This window comes from Cricetulus griseus, chromosome X, assembly GCF_003668045.3.
Source record: "Cricetulus griseus strain 17A/GY chromosome X, alternate assembly CriGri-PICRH-1.0, whole genome shotgun sequence".
NCBI classification, from domain to species: Eukaryota; Metazoa; Chordata; class Mammalia; order Rodentia; family Cricetidae; genus Cricetulus; species Cricetulus griseus.
In genome coordinates, this window is record NC_048604.1 from 63,205,348 (window position 1) to 63,230,584 (window position 25,237).

General features: G+C 39.2%; 1 long non-coding RNA gene across 1 annotated transcript; it reads left to right on the forward strand.

Annotated features, from left to right (window-relative positions):
* The first annotated feature begins 585 nt into the window (after window positions 1-585).
* Window positions 586-13,059, forward strand: LOC107977780. The gene is made up of 3 exons (XR_003488382.2): window positions 586-623; window positions 6,505-6,684; window positions 12,580-13,059. It is a non-coding gene; the product is annotated as an uncharacterized LOC107977780 (long non-coding RNA).
* Window positions 13,060-25,237: the final 12,178 nt, after the last annotated feature.

The window sequence follows — 25,237 nt, forward strand, 5'->3', positions numbered from 1 at the left end:
GAATTACTGATTTCCAGGATGAACAAGTTCACAAGCAAATGGATGGAACCAAAAGAAACCATCCTGAGTGAAGTATCCCACACACAGAAAGACAAATATGGTATATACTCACTCATATATGGATATTAGACATAGGAGCAAATGATAACCATCCTACAATCCACACCTACAGAGAAGCTAGGAAACAAGGAGGACTCTGAGGGAGACATAAATGGACTCCCCCAGAAGGGGAAAGGGACAAGATCTGAGTAAATTGGGAGCATGGGTGGAGGGGAGAGGAAGGTGGGAGGAGAGAAGAGGAGGGGGAAGAGAATACAAGGTACTGGGTAGGTCTAGTTGTGGGGAGGACAAAGGAGGGCAAGGATAGAGATACCTTGATAGAGGGAGCCATTATGGGCTTAAGGAGAAACACAGCACTAGGGAAATTCCCAGGAATCTGAAAGGATGACCCCCAACTGTAGGGGAAGCTGTAGCCACGCCTTCTTAGGGGCTGGCTACAGGTGTGCCTGACCAGGCTTGTGAGGGCGTGGTCAGAGTGACGTGGTGGGACTGCGTTTTCGGTTTCGGTTTCTCTTTTGCTTCTTGCTGTAGAGGCTGCTGCCACAGGCTGGCTAGGTTGCTCTGTAAGTAAGGCTTTTCCCTATTAAATAACCTTATATTTCTACCTGACTCCGTATTGGTAATTTCCCACTATACCCAACTAAGAATATAAGCAATAGTAGAGAGACTACCTTAAATGCCCTTCCCCTATAATAAACTCCCTTAAATGCCACCCTAAAGCCTTCATCCAGTTGCTGATGGAATCAGAAGCAGAGATTCACAGCTAAACACTGAGCCAAAATCCTGGAATGCAGTGGTAGAGAGGGAGGAGTGATGAGCAAAGGAGTCAAGACCATGCTGGGGAAACCCACAGAAACAGCTGACCTGAGCAAGTAGGAGCTCATGAACCCCAGTCTGACAGCAGGGGAACCAGCATAGGACCAAACCAGGCCCCTTGAATTGGGTGTAAGTTGGGGAACCAGGGCAGTCTATGGAGCCTCTGGCAGTGGAACCAGTATTTATCCCTAGTGCATGAATGGGCTTTGGGAGCCCATTTCCTATGGAGGTATACTCTCTCAGCCTAGATACATGGGGGAGGGCCTAGGTCCTGCCTCAAATGATGTGACAGATTTTGGTGATCCCCATGGGAGGCCTCACCCTCTCTGAGGAATGGAAGGAGTTTGGATGGGGAGATTGTGGGGATAGTGGGAGGGAAGGGGGGAGAGGTAAATGGGATTGGTATGTATTGATGATTACAAAGTGGAGTCAGAGATAGGTTAATAACTATTAGTTTATTAGGGGAAAATCTCATGCCAGGGAACCAATAACCAGTGTTGCACCTGAGCAACATGAACCCAGAAATGCTTCCCCTTCAGCTCAGCTAAGTGAGATAGCCGCGTGCTTGCCCTCCTCCTTCTTAAACCCTTCTTATGCAACTGTGAACATGCCCAAGCTGGCATGGTCAGCAATACCTACAATCAGGGTTTCTCCATACAATTCCCCTTTTAGTCTAAAGAGGATTTAAACCTGAGACAAACTAAATTGTGTGCAAAACATTTTAACATAAGTAAAAGCATACATCATCTTAAGTAGAGACAAGATTATACAGAGTAAGACAATGTGAGACAAATTATACATACAAGTAAATTAACATAAGTTACATCATACAAGGATCTATAACAGTGTAAGTTATCTATAATTAATAATCATAAAGCTGAATTACAAGAAGATATAATAATCTACTTATATCACATCCTAACTATATCTGTTGCATCTAAATTCTAATGTCATCTGAAAGAGATGTCCAAGCCTGAACACCTCCTTCCAAACCCAACCCTAAACAATAGGAAACTCCCTAACTAGGTGTACATTATCCTTAGTGTCAACAGTGGGGAAAGTGGGGCATAGTATTCTCTGAGTTACTTTCTGCTGAAATGGGACAACAATAGCCTCGTGGGGTCCTGTAGGAAGAAAATGTTTGAATAGTGAAAGTCTTCAGTGGATTATCTGCAACACATGTATCCAGTCCGTATTTGGTAGGAGATGCTTGATTGAAGTCCTTATCCAGATTGAAGGCCTCGTGTTAATTGAAGCTCTGGCCAGAGTTCAATTAGAATGTACCACCATCTCAGCTAGCTGTTTTGGAGTTGATGTAGTCCAAACCAAGTTTAGAGTGGGGATTGTTAGTTCAAATGAATCAAGTTGGATCCAGTGGACAAGATGAGGTGGGGCCCATTTTCTTTCCGGAGAGTTCAAGGAAGTTCTTTATTCGATGTGTGGAACTTAAGCTTTTCTTTTTCGACTTGAATCTTGATCAACTTTGATGGTAACCAAAGCTTTTCTTCTCCTGTGTAAACAAAGGCAAAACTCCTTTCCCAACGTAACACATGTCCTGGTTTCAAAACAGAGGTCAATACATCTTTGAAGTATACTGGCTGATTTAGTTCAGAAGTTTTTCTGTAGTCCAGTGTCTTTCTGAAGCTGTTTGTCCTTTCTCATTAGCACTAAGAAAGTTTAGTGTTAATAAAGCATTATGTAACCTATGTTTGGGGATTTTTGTGCCCCCTGCCTGTTTATGGAGCATTTCTTTCAATGTTTGATTAGATCTCTCTACTACTGCTTCTCCTGTGGGATTGTGTAGTATACCAGTTACGTGCTTTATGTTACAAATATTTGAGAAACTGTTCCAATTTGCTGGAGACATATGCTGGAGCATTGTCAGGTTTATTTGTGCAGGTATACCCATAACGGCCATCACCTCTAACAGATGTGTTATAACAGAATCGGCCTTTTCAGAGCTAAGAGTAATAGCCCATTGAAACCCTGAAAATGTGTGTATAGTATGATGCTCATATTTTAAATTTCCAAATTCTGGAAGGTGAAAGACATCCATCTTCCAGACCTCATTTCTTCAGATGCCCTTAGGATTACAGCCTGCTGGTTAGGGAGCTTGATTATAAAACAAACAGGTAGGAGAGTTTCTCACTATCTCCTTGGCTTGTTGCCAAGTGATGGAGAAGTCCTTTTTTCAAACCTTTGCTATTTGCATGGTGTTTCTTATGAAATTCTGAGGCTTCTAACACATTTCCTATTAATAAATGATGAATCTCATCATTGCCTTGTGTTAGTGGGCCTAGCAGACCCGTATGGGATCTGATATGTGTTTTATATATATAGGATTAATTCTGTTCCTGATTGTGTCTTGTAACTGTATAAACAGTGAAGTTAATTCTGTATTATCAGGAATGAATTCTGCAGTCTCAATGTGTAAAATTACTCTCTCTGCATATTGAGAATCAGTAACTATATTAAGAAGCTCTGTAAAATCCATAAGTACCATAAGAATTGCATATAATTCTGCCTTCTCTACAGAAGTATATGGATTTGAACTACTTTACTTACCTATCCTGATGTATATCCTGCCTTACCTGATTTGTTAGCATCAGTGTAGAAGATAAGAACTCCAGAAATAAGAGTTTGTCTTACATTATGTGGAAGGATGCAGATTGTTTTTTTATGAATTTAATTCTGTCAGTTTTGGGATAATTGTTGCTAATTGTTTCCAAAAGAGCTATCTGCCAGTATTCATTATCCTTCCTTAAGGAGGAAATATCCTCATTAGTTAAAGGTACTATAATTTCTGCTGGGTCCCTTCCTGTCAGTTTACGAAGTCTTAATTTGCCTTTTATAATCAAATCAGACATCTTTTCTATGTACATCTTTAGCTTTTTATTCTGTTTATGTGGCAGAAATATCTACTGTAATATCTTCCCTCTGCATCAGAATCCCTGAAGGGATTTGTAACAAGAATACAGTCTAAATTAGGGTCCACATGGTCTACATGTGTGTCCAGTATTCTGTTTTCCACCCATTGCAATTCATTTTCCGCTTCAGCTGATAATATTCTTGGAATGTTTAAGTCCTTATCCCCTTTAAGGGCCATTTTTAAATGTTGTAAGTCATGTCCTACTACTCCAATTATTGTCTGTAGTTAAGAAATTTCCCCTAGCAATTTCTGAAGGTCATTAAGAGTTTCATAATGATCTCTTCTATTTTGTACTTTTTGTGGCCTGACTTTTCGTAAGTCTATTTTATAACCTAAATAATTAATATAATCTCCTCTTTGTATCTTTTCTGGGGCAATCTGTAATCCCCAGAGAGGTAGAACTTCCTTTACTGTCTAAAACATCCATTTTAATGCTTTCTTCTTAGAATCTCACAACAGTATGTCATCCATATAATGATATATTATGGATTGTGGAAATTTCTTACGAATTATCTCCAAATGTTTTTGTTTAGAGTGCTGGGACAATGTAGGACCTTTTAACATTCCCTGTGGCAAAACCTTCCACTGAAATCTCTTAAATGGCTGTGAATTATTCTATGTAGTTACCATGAACACAAATTTTTCCCTATCCTTTTATTGTAACACTATAGTGAAGAAGCAATCTTTTAGATCAATGACAATGATCAGACATCCTTTAGGAATCAAGGAAGGCAAAGGCATTCCAGGCTGTAGAGAGCCCATAGGCTGAATTACTTTATTGATGGCTCTAAGATATGTGAGCATTCTCCATTTACTAGAATTCTTTTTGATAACAAATACAGGGGAAATCCAAGGAATGTTAGATTCTTCTATATGCCCAGCATGTAGTTGTTCATGAATTAGCTTTTCTAAAGCTTCTAGCTTCTCATAAGTCATAGGCCATTGTCCTACCCATTTAGGCTCATCTGTAAGCCATTTTATGGGTAGAGCTTTTGGTTCCTCTAAAGGTTTAGCATTTATACTTTGTTTATGTTCAGCCTGGATGGTTGGTATCTGTTTTCCATACTTACTATATTTTGTCCAGCATATAGAGATTGTATATGATTTGCATCTGATACTAAAGGAATGTTAATCTGGGTGTTCCATTGCTGTAAAAGGTCACATTCACTTCTTGTAGTGGTCATATCCGAGGCCAGGACTTTTGGGTTCTAATAGTCACATCTGCCCCAGTGTCCACCAAAACGGTAATAACTTTATTATTTATTCTTACTTTTAACTGGGGCCTCTGATCTTTTAAAGAAGTCCGCCAAAATATGTATTTTTTTGTCTTCTCCAAAATTGATTTGATTCCTCCTTACTAGCCAAACTACCATCTAGAGTGGTACCATTCTTTACAATAGGGAATGTACTATCTATTCGTCCTGTGAGAGATTGTTCTCCACAGTGACTGGGAATTACCCGACCTTTCTCGATGTGGAGGCCTTCAACAGGACTCCAAAGGAGTTTCCCAATTGTAATGGGTTTCCTTGTACGTCTCTGGTCGATCTACATTCATTGGTCCAGTGTCTGCCCTTAACACATCTCCTACATAATCCAGGAGGCAGAGGCCTTCTATATGAGACATTGTTGGAATTTCCTTGCCTACAATTCCTTCTAATATGTCCCATTCTGCCACAGTTAAAACATCTAGTATCCTGATTCCTTCTTGACCCTCTGGGGACTGTTTTTCCTACCAAAGTTCCTGTTTCATTACAGTTAGAGCATCTGGCCTCTTGGTGACTTTTTAGACCTTTGGGGTTTGCTTCTCCTTCCCAAGCTTCTGTGTCATCACCTTTAAGACATTTAGTCTCTTGATGTCTTTTTTAACCTTTTGAGATTGCCTCTTCTACCCAAGCTTCTGTATCTTGGACATTATACTTGAGAATCTGATTGACAGTCATCCAAGGCTTGTAGCCTGGCAACTGTTGTCTCCTTGAGAGATTGAACCTCGTGAATCATATAAAATTCTAAGGATTTAATAGAATCTTTAATTTTTCTTGATTCTTCATTTACATATGCTTCTAAACCTTTAAAATTCTCATCTTTATATAGTAGCTGAATGACATATAAATTGCCTTCTAAATATCCAATCCTAGACTCCAGCTTTTGGCCTGTGGCAGTAGATTCATCAGACATGGAGCAAATTATCTGTGCCGGTTTGGTAATCCTGTTCTGGTTCTTATCTACCTTTCCATTTAAGACATCAGACATGGAACAAATTTTGCTTTCTAATTTGCCATGAGTTTGTTCTACCGGTGTTAGTAATGTAGCATGGCCACATTTAGTATCTTCACCTTCTTTACATAAATGTTTCATGTCTTGCATTTCAGAGATCAAGTTTTCCTGGCTGGCTTTTATAACTTGCATCCAACTTTCTAAGCTGCCCATAATTCATACAGGTTCTTTGTCCTTTTCCCTGTGTCTAAGTCCTCTAGGTAGAGATATCACATGAGCTCTGAAGCTGACTAATAACATAATATATAGGCATGTTACCAGCAAGTCATAAGCCTCCTCTAATATAGAATTCACATAAGAAGCAAGAATATTCTCAATGGTCTGCATTGCCAGATTATCTGGCAGAGTAATAAACAGAGTAATAAACCTTAGTTGTTATTACCTGGTAAAATATAAGTCTTTTATTTTCTATGGTTTGATTTTAGGTCGCAGTAACTATGTTTGACCAGCAGACGGCATAGGTGGCCAGTTGTGGTGGCGCAGGTGTGTTTCTAAACAGAGTTGAGCTGCGGATGGCTAAGTTGTTCTCAAAACAATCTGAAAAATATCTGAATGACTTTTGGACTGAGTTAGAACAGATGGAAGTGATGAGGTATTGTCAAAAGGTAAGGGTTTTGGAAACCCACAGGGAAGTAGCCAGTTCCGGGCACTGAGGCAGTATCCGGCCACAAAAGTGGCCGCAGTGTCGGAACGGAAGAGGAGGGGCAGCCAGAAGAAGCTGTGTTCTGGGGGGGAGTCAGACCCAGAGAGGCGGTAGAGAGTTTCCTTGCTCCCTCTGGGAACCTCGGGTTGGGAGACTTGAGAAGAAAATGTTTGGCAGGGCCAATAAGGGATGAGAGAGCAGCAAGGGATGGGAACACAGGGCAGTCCCAGCGGGAGACCGGCAGAGGAGCTCCAGTTGGGGAAAGGTCGGGCATGGGGGTGAAACCTCCTTCTGACACCAGATATTGAAGATTACAAAGTGGAGTCAGAAATAGGTTAATAACCAGTAGTTTATTAGGGGAAAATACTCAAGCAAAGGAACCAATGACCAGGTTTGCACCTGAGCAGGAAAGACCCAAAATGTTTCCTAGTCAACTCAGCCAAGCGAGAGAGCAGCATGCATGTCTCCCTACTTCTTCAACCCCTGTTATGTAACTGTGAACACGCCCAAGCTGGTGAGGTCAGCAATAACTATAATCATGGTTTCTCCCTACAGGATGTAAAATAAGAACTTTTTCTTGTTATTTAAATTACAAGCAATCTTATTTTACATATCAATCCCAGTTCTCTCTTCCTCCCATCCTCCCATAACCCCTAACAACCCCACATCCCATCCCATTTCTGCTCCACAGGGAGGGTGAGCCCTTCCCTGGGAGATCATCCAAGTCTGTCATATTACTTGGGGCAGTGCCTAGGCCCTGACTCATGCATCTAGCCTGAGAGAATATCCCTCTGTGGAGAATGGGCTCCCAAAGTCCATTCATACAGTAGGGATAAATACTGATCCACTACCAGAGGATCCATAGATTGTCCAGGCATCTTAACTGACACCTACATTCAGGGAACCTGGTTCGGTTCTATGCTGGTTTTCCAGCTATCAGTCTAGGGTCCATGAGTTCCCCTTTGCTCAGGTCAGCTGTTTCTGTGGGTTTCCCCAGCCTGGTCTTGGTCACTTTGTTCATCACTCCTCCCTCTCTACAACTGGATTCCAGGAGTTTGGCTCAGTGCTTAGCTGTGGGTATCTGCTTCTGTTTCCATCAGCAAATGGATGAAGGCTCTACCATGGCATATAAAGTAGTCATCAATCTCATTATAGGGGAAGGGCATTTAAGGTAGCCTCTCCACTATTGCTTAGATTCTTAGGTGGGGACATCCTTGTAGATTTCTGGACATTTGGCTACTGTCACATTTCCCTTTAAACCTATAATAGCTCCCTCTATTATGGTATCTCTTTTCTTGTTCTCCTCTATTCTTCCCCCAACTCAATCTTCCTGCTACCTTATGTCCTCCTCTTCCTCCTCTTCTCCCCATCTCTTTCTCCCAATTCCCTCTCTGATGGGGAATGTACTGTGTGTGTTTATCTTTTTGATTGTTAAATAAATTACTGTTTGGCCAATGAGACAGCAGTTAGACGGGACTAGGAGTCAAAGAGGATTCTGGGAAATGTAGTAGAGAAGTGCTGATCCAGGCAGGAAGTGACATAGCAAGGAGACTCATATTTAAGAGAAGGAGAAACAAAAAGGGCCCTTTTTCCCGTTGGCCTGCTCCAGCGGCACGATGTGATCCACCAACAAGGAGGGATGCCAATAAGGCATCCGATAAGATAAGTCTTATAAAATATATAGGTTTATGATAGTTAAGACTGAGCTAAGAGAGGAGAATCCTAGTCATTGGCCAAGCAGCTTTGAACCTAATACAAGTTTCTGTGTATTCATTTGGGCCTAACTCGGGCGGGTGGCTGGCATAAAGCTCACACGTGGCAGTGGGGCTCGGCGGCTTTTGGTGAAAAGATTTATCGTAACACCTCTCCCCTCCCCCCATGCTACTAATTAGCTCAGGAGATCTTGTCCCTTTCCCCTTCTCTGGGGGACCATGTATGTCTCTCTTAGCGTCCTCCTTGTTTCTTAGCTTCTCTGGAGGTGTGGGCTGTAGGCGGGAAATCCTTTACTTTATGTCTAATAGCCATATATGCATGAACACATACCATGTTTGTCTTTTTGTGATTGGGTTACCTCACTCAGGATGGTTTCTTCTAGTTCCAACCCTTTGCCTGCAAATTTCAAGATGTCATTGCCCCCCCCCCCCGCTGAGTAGTACTCCATTGTGTAAATGTACCACATTTTCTCTATCCATTCTTCAGTTGAGGGGTATACTTTGAATACCTGTACTCCACTAAATTTGAAAATTTAAAGGAAATGGACAATTTTTGGGATAGATATCACTTACTAAAATTAAATCAAGAACAGATAAGCAATTTAAATAGACCTATAACTCCTAATTAAATAGAAGCAGTTTTCAGAAGTCTCCCAACCAAAAAAAGCCCAGGGCTAGATGGTTTCAGTGCAAAATTCTACCAAAATGTCAAAGAGGTGCGAATACCAATACTCCTCAAAGTGTTCCACACAATAGAATCAGAAGAGACATTGCCAAACTCTTTTTATGAGGCTACAATTGCTATGGCACCCAAACCACACAAAGATTGTTTTTAATTTAAATTAAAAAATTAATTTTAAAAAAGTTTAATAGAAGGCCGGGCAGTGGTGGCATATGCCTTTAATCCCAGCACCCAGGAGGCAGATGCATGCATATCTCTGTGATTTGGAGACCAGCCTGGTCTACCATAGCTAGCCAGGACAGCCTCCAAAGCCCAGAGAAAGCCTGTCTCGAAAAACCAAAAAAACTAAAAAGTTAAAAAAAAAGATTTCATTCAGAGCCAAAGTAATAGGTAAGTTATAGAATAGATTTCAAGGAACAGTAGAAGCTTATAATATGGTTACTTCAATGGATACTCTGTTATTTCCTATTTTTTATTTTTCTTTGTTTCAGATATTTTTCATAATAAATTACATTTTCCCTTTCATTGAAAATAGATTATTTTCTCATACAGTATGTCCTGATTACATTTCTTTTTCCTTCTCACCTTCATTCCCTCTGGATTCATTCCCTTTCTGTCTCTCATTAGATAATATTCTAATAATATTCTAAGAGATAATATCCAAATATGAGAAAATATGATATAATAAGATAAAACAAAAGCCATCACTTTTCTGCTCCCTAACTCAACTCCACAGATTTCATTTTCCCCTCCTCCCTCATGCTTATACTACATGTTCAGGCAGTGACTAGGAACAGACTTCATAGTTATATTTCAGAGTGAAACTTTTGTGAAAAAACACTTGAAAAAAATTACAAATTGTAGGAAAATCTCATTTTCCCAATGATAGTCAATTTCTTCGAGAAACAGCTGCTTGCAGAGTTAACCAGTGTTTTATCCTATCTTTCCTTTTGTTTGGAAACAGCTGAAGCCTGCCTTCCCACATCACCTGATGCATAAGCAAACTGGTTTTTGCAGCAACACTTGATCATAGTTAAAAAAAAAAAAAACCTCCTTTCTGGGATGTGGTGGCACATGCCTTTAGTCCCAGCACTCAAGAGGCAGAGGCAAGTGGAAGTTTGAGACCAGCCTGATCTATAAGAGAGAGTTCCAGTATAGCCTCCAAAGCCACAGAGCAACCCTGTCTCATAAAAAACCCTCTTTACAGCAGTAGTAACTAGCATGAAATATTATCTCCTGGGAGTGGGTATTCATATAAAGTTTTAAAAAAGACTCTTATCTTTCTGTCTTCAATTCATGATGTTATAAAATGAAGAGTAGTTTTCTCTGTCCAATATAAAATGTGATACAATAAAAAGGAACAATTGTTCATTTACGTAAGTACTTGAACCTTATTCGATACCATAATAGAAAAATCAATTTAACTATTTTCTGCAAAGTAGAAATAGGCAACATGAGAGAAAAATCAACTTCTTTTGATTAATGTATGCTGATAAAAAGTTTAAATCAGATTGTAGATGGCTCTGCTATCTATAAAAAAATCTGAAGTTTACATCACACCATTAGCATAGACATTGAGATCTACAATTAATAAATGGAACCTCCTGAAACTGAGAAGTTTCTGTAAGGCAAAGGACACAGTCAGTAAGACAAAATGACACCCCACAGAATGGGAAAAGATCTTTACCAACTCCACATCTGACAGAGAGCTGATATCCAAAATATGCAATGAACTCAAGAAGCTAGCCACCAAAACACCAAACAATTAAATTAAAAAGTTGGGTGCAGAACTTAAAAGAGAATTCTCAACAGAGGAATCTAAAATGGCTAAAACACACTTAAGAAAGTGCTCAAATCCTTAGCCATCAGGGAAATGCAAATCAAAACATCTCTGAGATATCTTCTTACACCAGCCACAATGGCTAAAATAAAAAACACCAATGACAGTCTATGCTGGAGAGGATGTGGAGAATAAGGAACACACTTTCATTGCTGGTGGGAGTGCAAACTTGTAAGACCACTTTGGAAATCAGTATGGTGGTATCTCAGAAAAATGGGAATCAGTCTACCTCAAGATCCAGCAATTCCTGTCTTGGGCATGTACCCAAAGAATGCACGTTCATACAACAAGGATATATGTTCAACTATGTTCATAGCAGCATTGTTTGTAATAGCCAGAACCTGGAAGCAACCTAGATGCCCCTCAACTGAAGAATGGCTAGAGAAAATGTGGTACATTTACACAGTGGGAAAAACAACAACAATGGAATCTTGAAATTCTCAGGCAAATGGATGGAACTAGAAGAAACCATCCTGAGTGAGGTAACCCAGTCACAAAAAGACAAACATGGTATGTACTCACTCATATATGGATTTTAGACATAAAGCAGAGGATTACCACTCTAACATCCTCATCACCAAAGGGACTAGGAAACAAGAAGGACTGTAAGAGAAGAATGCATGGACCCTGGAGAAGGGGAAGGGACAGGATCTCATGAGCTAATTGGGAGCGTGAGGATAGGGGAGAGGGAGCTGGGAGAATGAGCAGAGACGAGGAGGAGAGAGAAGGAAAGGAAGGATCAGGAAGGTTGAGTTGGGGGAAGAATAGAGGAGAGCAGGATGAAAGATACCATAACAGAGGGAGCCATTATAGGTTCAAGGAGAGATCTGGCACTAGGGAGATTTTCAGAGATCTACAAAGATGACCCCAACTAAGAATCTAAGCAATAGTAGAGAGGCTACCTTAAATGCCCTTCCCCTATAATGAGATTGATGACTACCTTATATGCCATTCTAGAGCCCTCATCCAGAGGCTGATGGAAGCAGAGGCAGACACCCATGGTGAAACAATGAACTGAACTCTGGAACCCAGTTGAAGAGAGGGAGGAGTGAAGAGCAAAGAGGTCGGGGCCAAGCTGGTGAAACCCACAAAAACAGCTGACCTGAACAAGGGGGAGCTCATGGACTCCAGACTGATGTCTGGGGTGCCAGCATGAGACTGATCAGACCCCTGAATGTGGATGTCAATGAGGAGGCCTCGGCACTCTATGTGGCCCCTGGTAGTGGATCATTATTTATCCCTGGCCTAAGAAGGGACTTTTGGAGCCCATCCCACATGGAGGGATGTTTTCTCAGTCTGGACATATGGGGGAGGGCCTAAGCCCTGCCCAGGATGACTTTGGGGAAACCCCATGGAGGGCCTTATCCTTCCTGGGGAGCAGAGGGGGATGAGGTGGGGGGGCTGGGGGTGGGTTGGGGGAGGGGAGGGAGAGAGAATAGGGATTGACATGTGAAGCAAGCTTGTTTCTAATTTGAACTAATAAAAATAATCTCTTGGGCAAAAAATCTTAGGGTTTACAGAGGAATTTATAAATAAATACTTCTTTTCATATAGCATTATGATTTGTGGGCAACTTTCTTTTGACTTAGATATTCTTTAACCAAGTTTATTTTCTTCTTACAGGTTGACAAAAAGTTTTTGCTTGTTTGAATCACTCAGATAAAATGTTATTTGCTATTGTTTATAGAGGGAAAGACTGAAGTGGAATATGTATGCTGTATGAATTTCTCTACATTTCCTTCTAATGGAATAATGCTAAGAAGCTTCCTATTTCCCATACAATTTCATGTTAACAAAAAATGCTTCTTGTTGCTAATGAAGGAAATTCCCATTTTTTCCACCATCATCAAATCCCGGACACTTCCTGAAGAGTAAGTTGAAGACTGAAACAACGAAGGAAAAAATCCTATGCTCAAGAGAAATGACACCTCTACTCCCGTTGGAAACTTTCTTTAGCTTCAAGGCTTACTAACTTTACAGGACCTCTTTGCCCTGTGAGTGAACAAGGGAACTTTTGTGCCGTTGCTTCTTTGACCAACCTGAAATCCTAAAACCTTTTCTTATGTACCAGGAGTCCAATAAATGAAGAATACCAGCTCTGAATCCATGGGTCTTCCCTGGACTGACTAGCCTTTTATTTTCCCCCTAAAATTGCAAATAGGCTATGAGTTTTTATGTTCCTTTTTTTACAAATAATTTATTGTGATGTAATTGATGTACAAAACTAGACATATTCAATGTGTACAATTTATTGTGTAAAAAGGAAACTCCTGTGACAAACACACCTAACATATATTCATAGGTTCCTTTTGTGTCTGTTTTCATTATTGTAGGTTTTGTGAATTTAATAACATTTAACATAACCAGTTTTGAACTGCACATAATACTTCATTGCTATATACAAGCATTGTTATATAGCAAATCTCAAGATCTCACTTATGGATTTAAACAAAGAGTTTGTAACTACTAAACAAAGGCCACATTTTTCCCATCTGGCAGTCCCTAGAAGTACACAGAAGTAGGAGCACATAGGATTTGTTTATGAGTGGATTATTTAACTTTGCATAATCTTCTCAAGGTTCATCAACTCATAAACAAGGGAAATTTCTTCATAAAACGAATTAACATACATTTCTATACCATCTTTTATTTATTAATTTTTTGATGAATATATATGATGGTATAGCTTGCCTATTATAAATAATGATGCAGTAGACATGGGAGTGCATGTATCTCTTAGAGATCTTGATTTCAGCTGATTTGAATATATAATGAAAATTGTATGATGTGTTACAAGAAAGCTCTATTTTTAAAATTTTCATAGCTCCATTTCTTTTCCATAGCTGTTGTACCCCTTTACATTCACCAACAACAGTGATCAAGAGTTTTACTCTCTGTCTCCTCATCCCACCCCATCCACTCCTCAGAGAGGGTGAGGCCTCCTATGGGAGATCATGAAATTTGTCACATCATTTGGGGCAAGACCAAGGCCCCCTTTCCCACTGTATCTAGGCTGAGCAAGGTATCCCTTACTGGTATGTGAAATAAGATTGTTTCAAAAATTAAAAAAAGAGCTTCACTCTGTCTATATCATTGGCAAGAGATTTTAAAATTTCTGTTTGATGTTTTGAGACAATATGTAGATATGTAGCGCTAGTTAGCCTAAAACCCACTAAGTAGACCAGGCTGGCCTACAATTCAGGATACTTTGTGAGTGCTAGATTACAGGTATGTGCCACCATGACCAATATTTGATTAATTTCTAATCTTTGTTTTGATATTACAGGAAGGCCTTATGTATTTTGGAAATTGGCCCCTTATTCAGATATGTGGCCCTCAGGTATATTCTCCTATTTCATAGGTGACTTTTTTCTGTTGCCTTGCTGTGCAAAAACTGTTTTTAAATTTTTTATGTAGCACCACTAACACAATGTTTTTGATGTCAGCACTTCACAAGCAACCATTACCAAAGCCAGTAACAAATAGGTTTCCCCCTGTTTACTTGTAGGTATTTTTCAATTTCAAGCTTTATTATCAAATTTTTCATCCATTTTCAGTTGATTTTCACAGATGTTTTTAAGGTAGGAATAATTTTTTTCATCCCCCCTTTTTTTGTTTGTGGAGATACATGCAAGTTTTATGTGAATACAAGTCAACCTCATCCCAGTAAGAATAATTAATTGGCACCAAGAAAAAAAGCATCAGGGCTGTTGAGATGGCTTTGTGGGTAAAGATGCTTGCTGTCAAGCTTGACTATCTGAACTGGATTCTGGGACCACTCAGAGTAGAGAACTGATTCCTGTAAGTTGTACTATGATATCCACTCCCTTCTCCTAAGACATACACACACTAAAAATTAAATAAATGTTACATCATACCATTTTCACTATATATTCAAACCAGATGAAATCAAGATCTCTAAGAGATATGTGGATGTACTCCCATGTCTACTGGAGCATTATTTATAATAGGCAAACTGTACCACCACACACATGTCCATCAAGAAGTTAATAAATACAGTATGATATAAAATGTGATGGTATGTTACTTAATAAAAATCTTTTAAGAAAATATTCATCATTGCCAGAGAGAATACAGCGGGGCATTGACCCTGCTTCACTAATGGTAAGACTGCAAAAGTCCAGCCACTATAAAAATAAGTTTGAAGATTCTTCAAAAAGACAAAGAAAGGAAGGAAGGAAGAAGAAATGGAAGAAAGGAGAAAGAGAAAGAGGGGAAGGAATGAAGAAATAAATTCATATTACTTTTAGGAATATATGCAAAAGAATCAAACTCAACATGTTGTAGAGATTTCTGCACATCTATATTATGGCACTGTTCACATAGCCCAATTATGGACTCTGTCTAGGTGTCCATCAGTTTATGAACTAATAAGAAAAATGTAGTATATGTAACAAAGGAGATTCACACAGACACAAAGAAGAATGAACTTGTCAGTAGCAATAAAATGCATGAAACTGGAAATTATCATGGTACATGACATAAATCAGAACCCAATGACAAGTATAACACATTTTTCTCTAATGTGTAGAAAATATTACAGAGGGAAAAGGACATAAGTTAGAAGGGTGACTACTAATTATTTGGAAGGGGCAGGACAATGTGGGAGTTGGGTATAAAAACGAATAATACAAAGGGTGAATATGATCAGTATACATTAGGTGAATGGTGACTGTATAGAAATGTCACAATGAAATCTCTTACTTTATATATTCAATATATGATACAACTGTGATCTTATAGAACACAACATATAGTGCAGGATGTGAGAAAAGCCCATCAAATACTTAGACACTCATACATACAAGCCATGTATAATTATGGGTGACTTTAACATTACTAGGAATTTTACAAGGCAAAAATTCTCAAACTGCCTTCTAAATATTAATATTTATTCCCATAGACAATTGTTACTCTCAGCTTTAATGAAAGAAGCCTCTCGTTGTAGTAACAAAGCAGTGAATGCAGAAACCCTTGGCTGCTCAAGGTGTTGAGGACTTGTATAATTTTCTTTGGAACTGCCCTGTGGAGAGGAGAGAAACAATCCTCTTGTCTTTAGATGAGGGTTGTCCTAGAGGACCATCAACAATCAAGACAATGGAACAATAATTCTCAACCCATTTTTTCCTTCAGGGGATATTAGACAGTCAAATTGACAGTCACAATTAACAGTAATAGGATTAACTCCCTGTCATCTGGACATGCAAACACCTCTCTTTAAAGACAATAATAATCATAACTTAAAGTAATATGACATAACTCCCCGGTGCATAACCGAAACAGTCACACTAATTCATTTCTGAAAAATCTCAACACTTGAGTCTCAGGGAAAGAAAACTCAGCTGTGAGATCCTGTAAAAGTTGTAAGGAAAGTTGCATATTTTCATAGTAAAAGGGCAGAATAAACACTGCATTACCTAAGGGAGCAAAGCAAGCATGTGATGTGACCAAGTGTCAGATAGTCAAAACAATGACTCACGTCTTACCACTATTTATTTTCTATGCTAGTCAGGCTTTTTAGTACTAACAGCTAAGATTAACAAGTCAGGTGAGGAAAGGTTTATTTTGGCTCACAGTTCTAGTGTTTTCAGTTCATCTCTGCAAAGAGGGTATGGTACAGCAGAACGGTTCACAACCTGGCGACTAGCAAGTTGAAAGAATACCTCCCATAGGAGGCTTTATCCTACTCCCCTTCTTATTTTCTCTATATCTCCAGCCTATGGTAAGGTGCTTCCTGCATTCAGGGTGGATGTTCTTTTCTATTTACTCCTTTGTGAAAACTAGGATGCACTTCAAGGTACACTTTACGAATCTACGAATTTCTTAATCCAATCAAGTTGAAAATCAAGAATAAAATCACATGAACAAAAAAGTATGCTAAGAAGGAAATAATAAACATAACAACTGAATTTTCTAGGTATAAAATATTAAAGGATCATAAACAAAAAACCTCCTCCAAACAGTAAATGATAATCCAAAGTTTCAGGAAACATCACACAAATACTAAAAATATCAGTGATTTCCTTATATTCTGAAAACAAGATAGTAGGTTTGATATTTAGAAAACAAGGACATTAATAGGAACAACAAAATTTGCAATATTTACAAATCCATGCCAGGGCTGGCATAGATGTGGGGAAATGGGGAATCCTTATACACTGTTGCTAGGAATGTAAAGTGGCAGTCACTATGGAAATCAGTGTAAAGTTTCCTCAAAAAGCTAGAAATAGAACTACCATGTGAACAAGCTACACTACAACATGCCTGAGCATACACCCAAAAGACTGCATATCCTACCACAGATATACTTTCAGTTCCATGTTCATTGCTTCGTTATTCAAATGGGTAGAAAATGGAATGAGGTACTTATATGCACTGGGATTTTATTTGGCTATACATAAAATGTAATTTTGAAATCTACAGGTACATGGGTGAAACCAGAAAAGTTTTTGCTGACTGAGGCAATCCAGGAACTGACAGACAAATGCCACAGATATGCACTCTTCTCCACACTCTTCCCCCCACTCTCATTCTGGCTTGGATCTTGAACTGTATGTATTTAACTTGAAGTATCGTGGAAGGTAGTGAAGGAGAAAGGGACTATTGGAGTGGATGCCTTAAGAGTGAAAGTATAATAGAACATAGATAAAATGTAAGTCATGGGGGGAGGGATACTGTAAATGGGAAGGTCTAAGCAAAGAGTATAATGATGACAATGAAGATGATGGGCAGGGAGAGAGTTAACTATATAACAATGAATGTATGAAAAAGCCATATGAAAATCTATTATTGTGCAATCCAAATACATAAAAAGAGAGTGTAACAAGAAAAATAAAAGACCTAGAGACAGATATTGGGATTAAACATGAAGATCAGGGAAGCAAAGCAGCCAATCTACCAGAGAGCTCTTACCTTTAACAGGGCTGTGGTGTTCCTATTCTCAACATAGCTGGAGAATGAATGCCTCCTGTCCTCAGTGTGACTGGAGAATCTGTGTCTGATACTGACTACTGAAGACCCTGTTCCTATCTTTTATACCCTTCTCGTGCTTGGATTAAAGGCATGTGATCTCAGGTGCTGAGATCATCTTTGTGTGAGCTGTTTTTCTTTGGGACTGGATCAATGCTGTGTAGATTTGGGTGGCACTGGACTCACAGCAATCGGTCTATCTCTTGATCCTGAGTCCTAGGATTAAAGGTGTGTATCACCACCTCCTAGCTTCTGGATGCTGGGATTAAAGGTGTGTGCCTGGCTTCTATGGCTCGAGGCTGACTTTTCTTTCTGAATCTTCAAGAACGCTTTAATGAATAATAAATAATATGTCACCACAAGAGAGAGAGATAAAGGAGATACCATTCACAGATGGATAATGATGCCCCTAGAAGCCCTGGGTTACTAAGCACAAATACTAACTAGTAACCACTGTAGGATACAACCATTGTTTTTGGTCATGGAAGTCCCAGAGACCCCCCAGAACAGGACAAGCTCTTGTCATTTTTCTTGGTTGCCCACCAGAACTAGATTGTACGTCTCTGCCACTAAAGATAGCACACACCTTGATTGTAAGATATGGAGAAAAGAATCTGGAACTGAGCTGGGCATGTCTCTTCTGGCTAGCGTTCATGGTGCCAGAAGGTGCTATGCAGGCTAGTGGGGGAGAAAAGCATCACAGTCTTACCCATATATGGCCCTTATGAACTTCAGTACCAATCATGCAGGCAAAATGTGCCCACTTGTGCAAAAGTGCCACTCTCCCACTGGAGTTTAGGGCTGCTCCATAGGGCAGAAGCCATGTATGTCATTATAAACTTAATAAAAAATATATGTGGCTATGGAACTCATAGTAGGTGAACTTACTCTTGTTCTTTAGTGAATTGATAAATTCTCAAACTACCTTCTAAATATTAATATTTATACCCATAGACAAATGTTACTCTCAGCTTTAATGAAAGAAGGCTCTCTTTGTAGTAAGAAAGTAGCATATGAAGAAAATCTGGCTGTTCAATGTGCTGAGAACAAGTGATGGTTGAGAGTTGAGTCCAAAAAAAAGAAATTTATATAACTCCTCCTAAGGCTCATGGAGCATCATGGAAAAGTGTGTAGAAAGAATGTAAGAGCTCGCTAGGCAGTGGTGGCACATGCCTTTAATTCCAGCACTCAGTAGGCAGAGGCCGGCAGATTTCTGAGTCTGAGGCCAGCCAAATCTACAGAGGGAGTTCCAAGATGGGCTGAAAAGCTACAAAAAGAAACCCTGCCTTGACTCCACCCTCCAACAAGAATATAAGAGCTATAAGACGTAAGGAAGGACTAGAAAATGCCAATTTCTGGGCATGACACAGCCATTGCAATCTTGAACTCAGTAGTTGCACTGGGCCTGAAAAGACTCAACTTGTCAACAATCAGCTATAGATGTGGGAGGGGCTAGTGGTGACCTATGTCATTTTAAAAAATTACTGGCAACTGAGAAAATTCTGGAGGGAGAAATAGGCAAATTTTTTCAGTTGTGAACCCACTGGTGAACCTACCTGACTTCAACAGATAGTTCCAAACTCATGGTCTCATAGATGACTTTGGTTGTACTCAGTGAATCAGAAAACAAAGGCATGAATGTGGGAAAGGGATTTGTAGAAAGAAGTGGGGTTGATACAGGTGGAAAATGATAACAATTAAAATAGTTTAAACATGCACAAAAATGTTAGAAAATAATTGGACTTAAAATCTCTATGAGGAAAACTAGATTTCATCAGTGAAATCCATCAACAACTATACATGTTCCTTGTTCAACAACAGGAATACAGAATGTGTTAAAGTGTAGGCTATATCTATACTGCCCCATATATTCAGTGCAAGACTAATCAAAACCACAGAGAGTTATTTTGTGAATAGCTACAGACTGAGTAGTAAGTTTATACAGAGAGGGAAAGACCTTTCCTGGCAAATAACCTACCAAGGGAGAAAAACAAAGTCGGAGGATACACACTACTGATTTTCTAGATATACTGGAAAGTACATTAATGAATGTAATCTGGAACTGGTGGAAGAATAGACAAACAGATCTGTGAAACAAAATAAAGAGTGGAGAAATAGAGCTACATAATGCAGTGAACTGATCTTAACAATAGCAATAATGTAACTCAAGAAAAGAATCTTTTCGAAAAATAGTGCTAAAATAACTATATACAAACAAGGATAGCCACAGACATTATAGTCTTCACAAAAGTTAACTCAGATTGGGTCAGAGACCAAATTTAAAGTGCAAAGCTATAAAACTTAGGGAATATAACAATAAGAAGGCAATAGACTGGGCAATCCAATACTAAAGCCTTCAAAATCTGGAGGACTGTATTTGGTATGCTGGACTTCATTAAATTAAAAAACTGGGGAGCAAACAACATTGTCTAGAGAATGAGTGGACACAGCATCAACTGGTAGTATATATAGCTCTCCTTCAATATTTATGGGTTCTGCATCCATAGACTAAACCGATTTTTGATTAAATATTTTAGAAATTATGTCTATATTGACACTAGAGAGACCTTTGCTTTTTCTCTATATACATCACACAGTATTTATATAGCATTAGGTTTTATAAGAAACCAGAAATAATTTTATGTATATGGAAAGATGTATATAGACTCTACTATACCATTTTATACAAGAGGCCAGAGTATCTACGTTTTGGCATTCATGGTGGATCCAAGAATCAATTGGTACCCAGAAACAGCTCTATGTGCAAAAATGTATTTGACAAAGCATTCTTTTATTAATTAAATTAGTTTTTCTTACATCCCAACTGTATCTTCCCCTTTCTTCAAGTTTCCTCTGCCAACCCCAATCCATCCCTCCTCCACCTCTGCTTTAATGAATAATAAAGCAAAGAAGAGGCCTTCCATGTGTGCCAACAAAGCATGGCATATCAAGTTGAGATAAGATCAAGCTCCTCACCTTTTATTAAGGCTGGGCAAGGCAACCCAACATTAGCAGCAGGTTCCAAAAAGCCACGAGAAGCGTTAGGGATAGGGTCTCTTCCCACTACCAGGATTCCCACAAGTAGACCACGCCACACAACAGCCACACATATGCAAAGGGCATAGGCCTGTCCCATGCAGGCCTCCTAGCCCTCAGCCCATAGTGTGAGCTCCCATGAGCAAGCCAGTTGCTTCTGTGGGTTCCCTTGTTGATGACCCTGATCCCCCTGACTGGTACAATCCTTCCTCCCCCACTTTAGCAGGATTCCCCAAGCTCGGCCTAATATTTGGCTGTGGGTTGCTGCATGTTTCCATTTGTTACTGAATGAAGACTCTCAGATGACAATTGGGGTAGTCACAAATCTTACTATAGGAGACAGCCAAATCAGGCTACCTATCTACTAATGCTATGAGTCTTATCTGGGGTCATCCTTGTAGATTTGTGGGAGTTTCCCTTGCATCAGGTTTCTTCCTGACGCTGAAATGCCCTCTCTACCACTTATTCAGTACTTTCCCACTCCATCCACCCTTCAACCAGATCCCTCATGTTCTCATTCCCACCCACCACCCAGGGAATCTCTTGGATAGCCATGTTACAATCCACAGCATCAGAGAAACAAGGTAACAAGGAGGGACCAAAGGGGAATGCATGAATTTCTCTGGAAAGGGGGAATAGAAAAAAAGCATTCTTATCAACTATATGGAAAGTGCTCTTAAAAGTCAATAATATAAAAAAATTAGATTTTAAAATAAGTAAAAGAGGTGACGAGATGCCTCACCAAATAAGATGTACAGATGAAAAATAAACATATTCAAAGATATTCAAGTTCATAAAGCACTAAGGAATTATCAATAATGAATATTGATAATCAACAATGAATATCATTATGTTATGTACACCTATTATAATGGCAGATATCCACGTACAATCATAAACTAATGGGGATGTAACACAAAAGGAACTCTCATTCACTGCTAATGGGAGGAAAAAATAATACAGCTACATTTATCATTGTAAATTCCTTTATAAATAAACACATACCATATCACCTACTAATTATAATTTTTAATATTTACTCAAATGAGTAGAAAATAAATGCCCCCAAAAACCTCCACAGAGCTGTTTACAGCAATTTTATTCATAACTATATACTTGGATGAAATCATGATGTCCTCTAGTAAGTGAATGGATAATCATAGTACATTCAGTCAAAGGAATATTCCTCACTGAAAAAGAAATTAGTTTTATCAAGCTATGAAAATTCATAGAAGAAACAAATACATATAACTCATTGAAAGAAACCAAACTGAAAAGTTGTAAAACGAATTATATGAAATTCTGGAAAAGGAAACCTGAAAACAGTAAAACAATAATTGCCAGAGGCTAGAAGGAAAAGAGGAATGCAAAGGTAGAAGAGGTATAGGCTCCCCCAGGGTATTGGAACTATCCTGCATTATATTATAATGAAGGACACATGCCATTTGGCATTTGTCAAAATCCATAAATTACACAGTATGAACCCAATATGATCTATGGATTTAGGTGGCAATGAGTTGCCAGTGTAGATTAATTGAATCTGAGTAAATCAATCATTCTGGGAATGGGAATACTGAAAGTAGGAATATGTAAGAAATTGATGCTTTCTTCCTAAAATTGCTGTGATCTACAATGTCTGTGAAAATGAAGTCTTTTTTCTCTAAGTGCCACAGGGTATGTTATTCTTACCAAGATTGAACCATTTTTCTTCTAACATTGTTTAAGAGTTTTGAAGTTACTAATTCTAATCATGTATGTATTCTCCCATTGCCTGTTACTCTAATAATTTACTTTTTGAAACCCCTTACTCCACCATATTCATTGACTTTCCTTTGGCTATTTCACAGAATCTCTCTTAGTATTTTGATATAACTATGTATAGAATACAGCTGAGAGATGAGAATCAGAACAAATTGGCAAGCACAGAGTTCTGAGTTAACAGAGTGATGGAGTCAACTTACCATTTTACCTGTGGGCTTCCCCCAATAAGTTTGTTTAAAGTTATTTCATGCAGACACTGGAGGTTTTGATAGAAACAACTTCTCTAGAAATAGTGACCTTGGGGTGATGTTTCAAGCAATGTATCTTTCTAGAGGCAAGAGTTGTTCAGGCGAGTTACAAATAACCTTCAAAATGTACACAAATATGTACACAGCTCTCTGTAAGAGTTACCCTCCCATAAAACCACAGATTTCCTTCATTTTATTTAAAATTTTCTATACTGCAAATTAAAATTGTAAGTTCAGCCACTGTTACCTCTATCATAGTGTGTACAGAAAAGTGATTTGAATAAAACATTTTGACTATAAGATAATCCATTTTTCAAACATTTATCTGTAATGTGTCTTTGAAATTGGAAAAATGATTTTTCTCCATGAATGTATTTATTATGTCTGCCATATTTATCATATTTATGTATCCTTAGAAGAGCTGGTGTGCAAGAAAAAGCCGTCTGTACTACAGAGCTGAAACAAGTGTGGGATCCATTTCACGGGATATATATATATATATATATATATATATATATATATTCTAAGGAGACTGGGTGGGTGTTTTGGTGGCTAACTTCATGAGTTCATTCTATATTTTAGATATTATCCCTCCAATGAAATTATAAACTGGGTTGAAGAACTAAAAAGAGAAATCTCAACAGAGGAATATAAAAAGGCTAAAAGACACTTAAGAAAGTGCTCAAATCCTTAGCCATCAGGGAAATGCAAATCAAAACAACTTTGAGATACCATCTTACACCAGCCAGAATGGCTAAAATAAAAAACACCAATGACAGTCTATGCTGGAAAGGATGTGGAGAAAAAGGTACACTCCTCCAATGCTGGTGGGAGTGCAAACTTGTAAGACCACTTTGGAAATCAGTATGGTGGTATCTCAGAAAAATGGGAATCAGTCTACCTCAAGATCCAGCAATTCCTCTCTTGGGCATATACCCAAAGAATGCACATTCATACAACAAGGACATATGTTCAACTCTGTTCATAGCAGCGTAGTTTGTAATAGCAAGAACCTGGAAGCAACCTAGATGCCCCTCAGCTGAAGAATGGATAGAGAAAATGTGTTAAATTTAAACAAAAGACTACTACTCAGTGGGAAAAAACAACAATGGAATCTTGAAATTCGCAGGCAAATGGATAGAACTAGAAGAAACCATCCTGAGTGAGGTAACCCAGTCACAAAAAGACAAACATGTATGAATTTTAGACATAGAGCAGAGGATTACCACTCTAGAATCCTCATCACCAAAGGAACTAGGAAACAAGAAGGACTGTAAGAGAAGAGTGCATGGATCCCAGAGAAGGGGAAGGGACAGGATCTCATGAGCTAATTGGGAGAGTGAGGATAGAGGAGAGGGAGCTGGGAGAATGAGGAGAGATGAGGAGGACAGAGGAGGAAAGGGAGGATCAGGAAGGTTGAATCATGGGAAAAATAGAGGAGAGCAGGATTAGAGATACCATAACAGAGGGAGCCTTTATAGTTTCGAGGAGAGATCTGGCACTAGGGAGATTTCAAGAGATCTACAAGCAAGACCATAGCTAAGAATCTAAGCAATAGTGGAGAGGCTACCTTAAATGCCCTTCCCCTATAATGAGATTGATGACTACCTTATATGCCATTCTAGAGCCCTCATCCAGAGGCTGATGGAAGCAGAGGCAGACACCCATTGAAACAATGAACTGAACTCTGGAACCCAGTTGTAGAGAGGGAGGAGTGAAGAGCAAAGAGGTCGGGGCCAGGCTGGTGAAACCCACAAAAACAGCTGACCTGCTCATGGACTCCAGACTGATGTCTTGGGGGCCAGCATGGGACTGATCCAGACCCCTGAATGTGGATGTCAATGAGGAGGCTTCGGCACTCTATGGAGCCCCTGGTAGTGGATCAGTATTTATTCCTGGCCTAAGAAGGGACTTTTGGAGCCCATCCCACATTGAGGGATGCTGTCTCAGCCTAGACACATGGGGGAGGGCCTAGACCCTACCCAGGATGACTCTGGGGAACCCACATGGAGGGCCTTACCCTCCCTGGAGAGCAGAGGGGGGATGAGTTGGAGGGCTGGTGGGGGGTTGAGGAGGGAGGGAGAGGGTATTGCCATGTGAAGCAGCCTTGTTTCTAATTTGAACTAATAAAAATAATGTCTTGGGGAATGAAAAGACTAGGGTTTTTATTTTGGGAAAGAATAGACTAGGGTTTTCATTTTGTTCATGTCATTGAAATTAAAAATTCAGTGATTTACTGTTTCTAT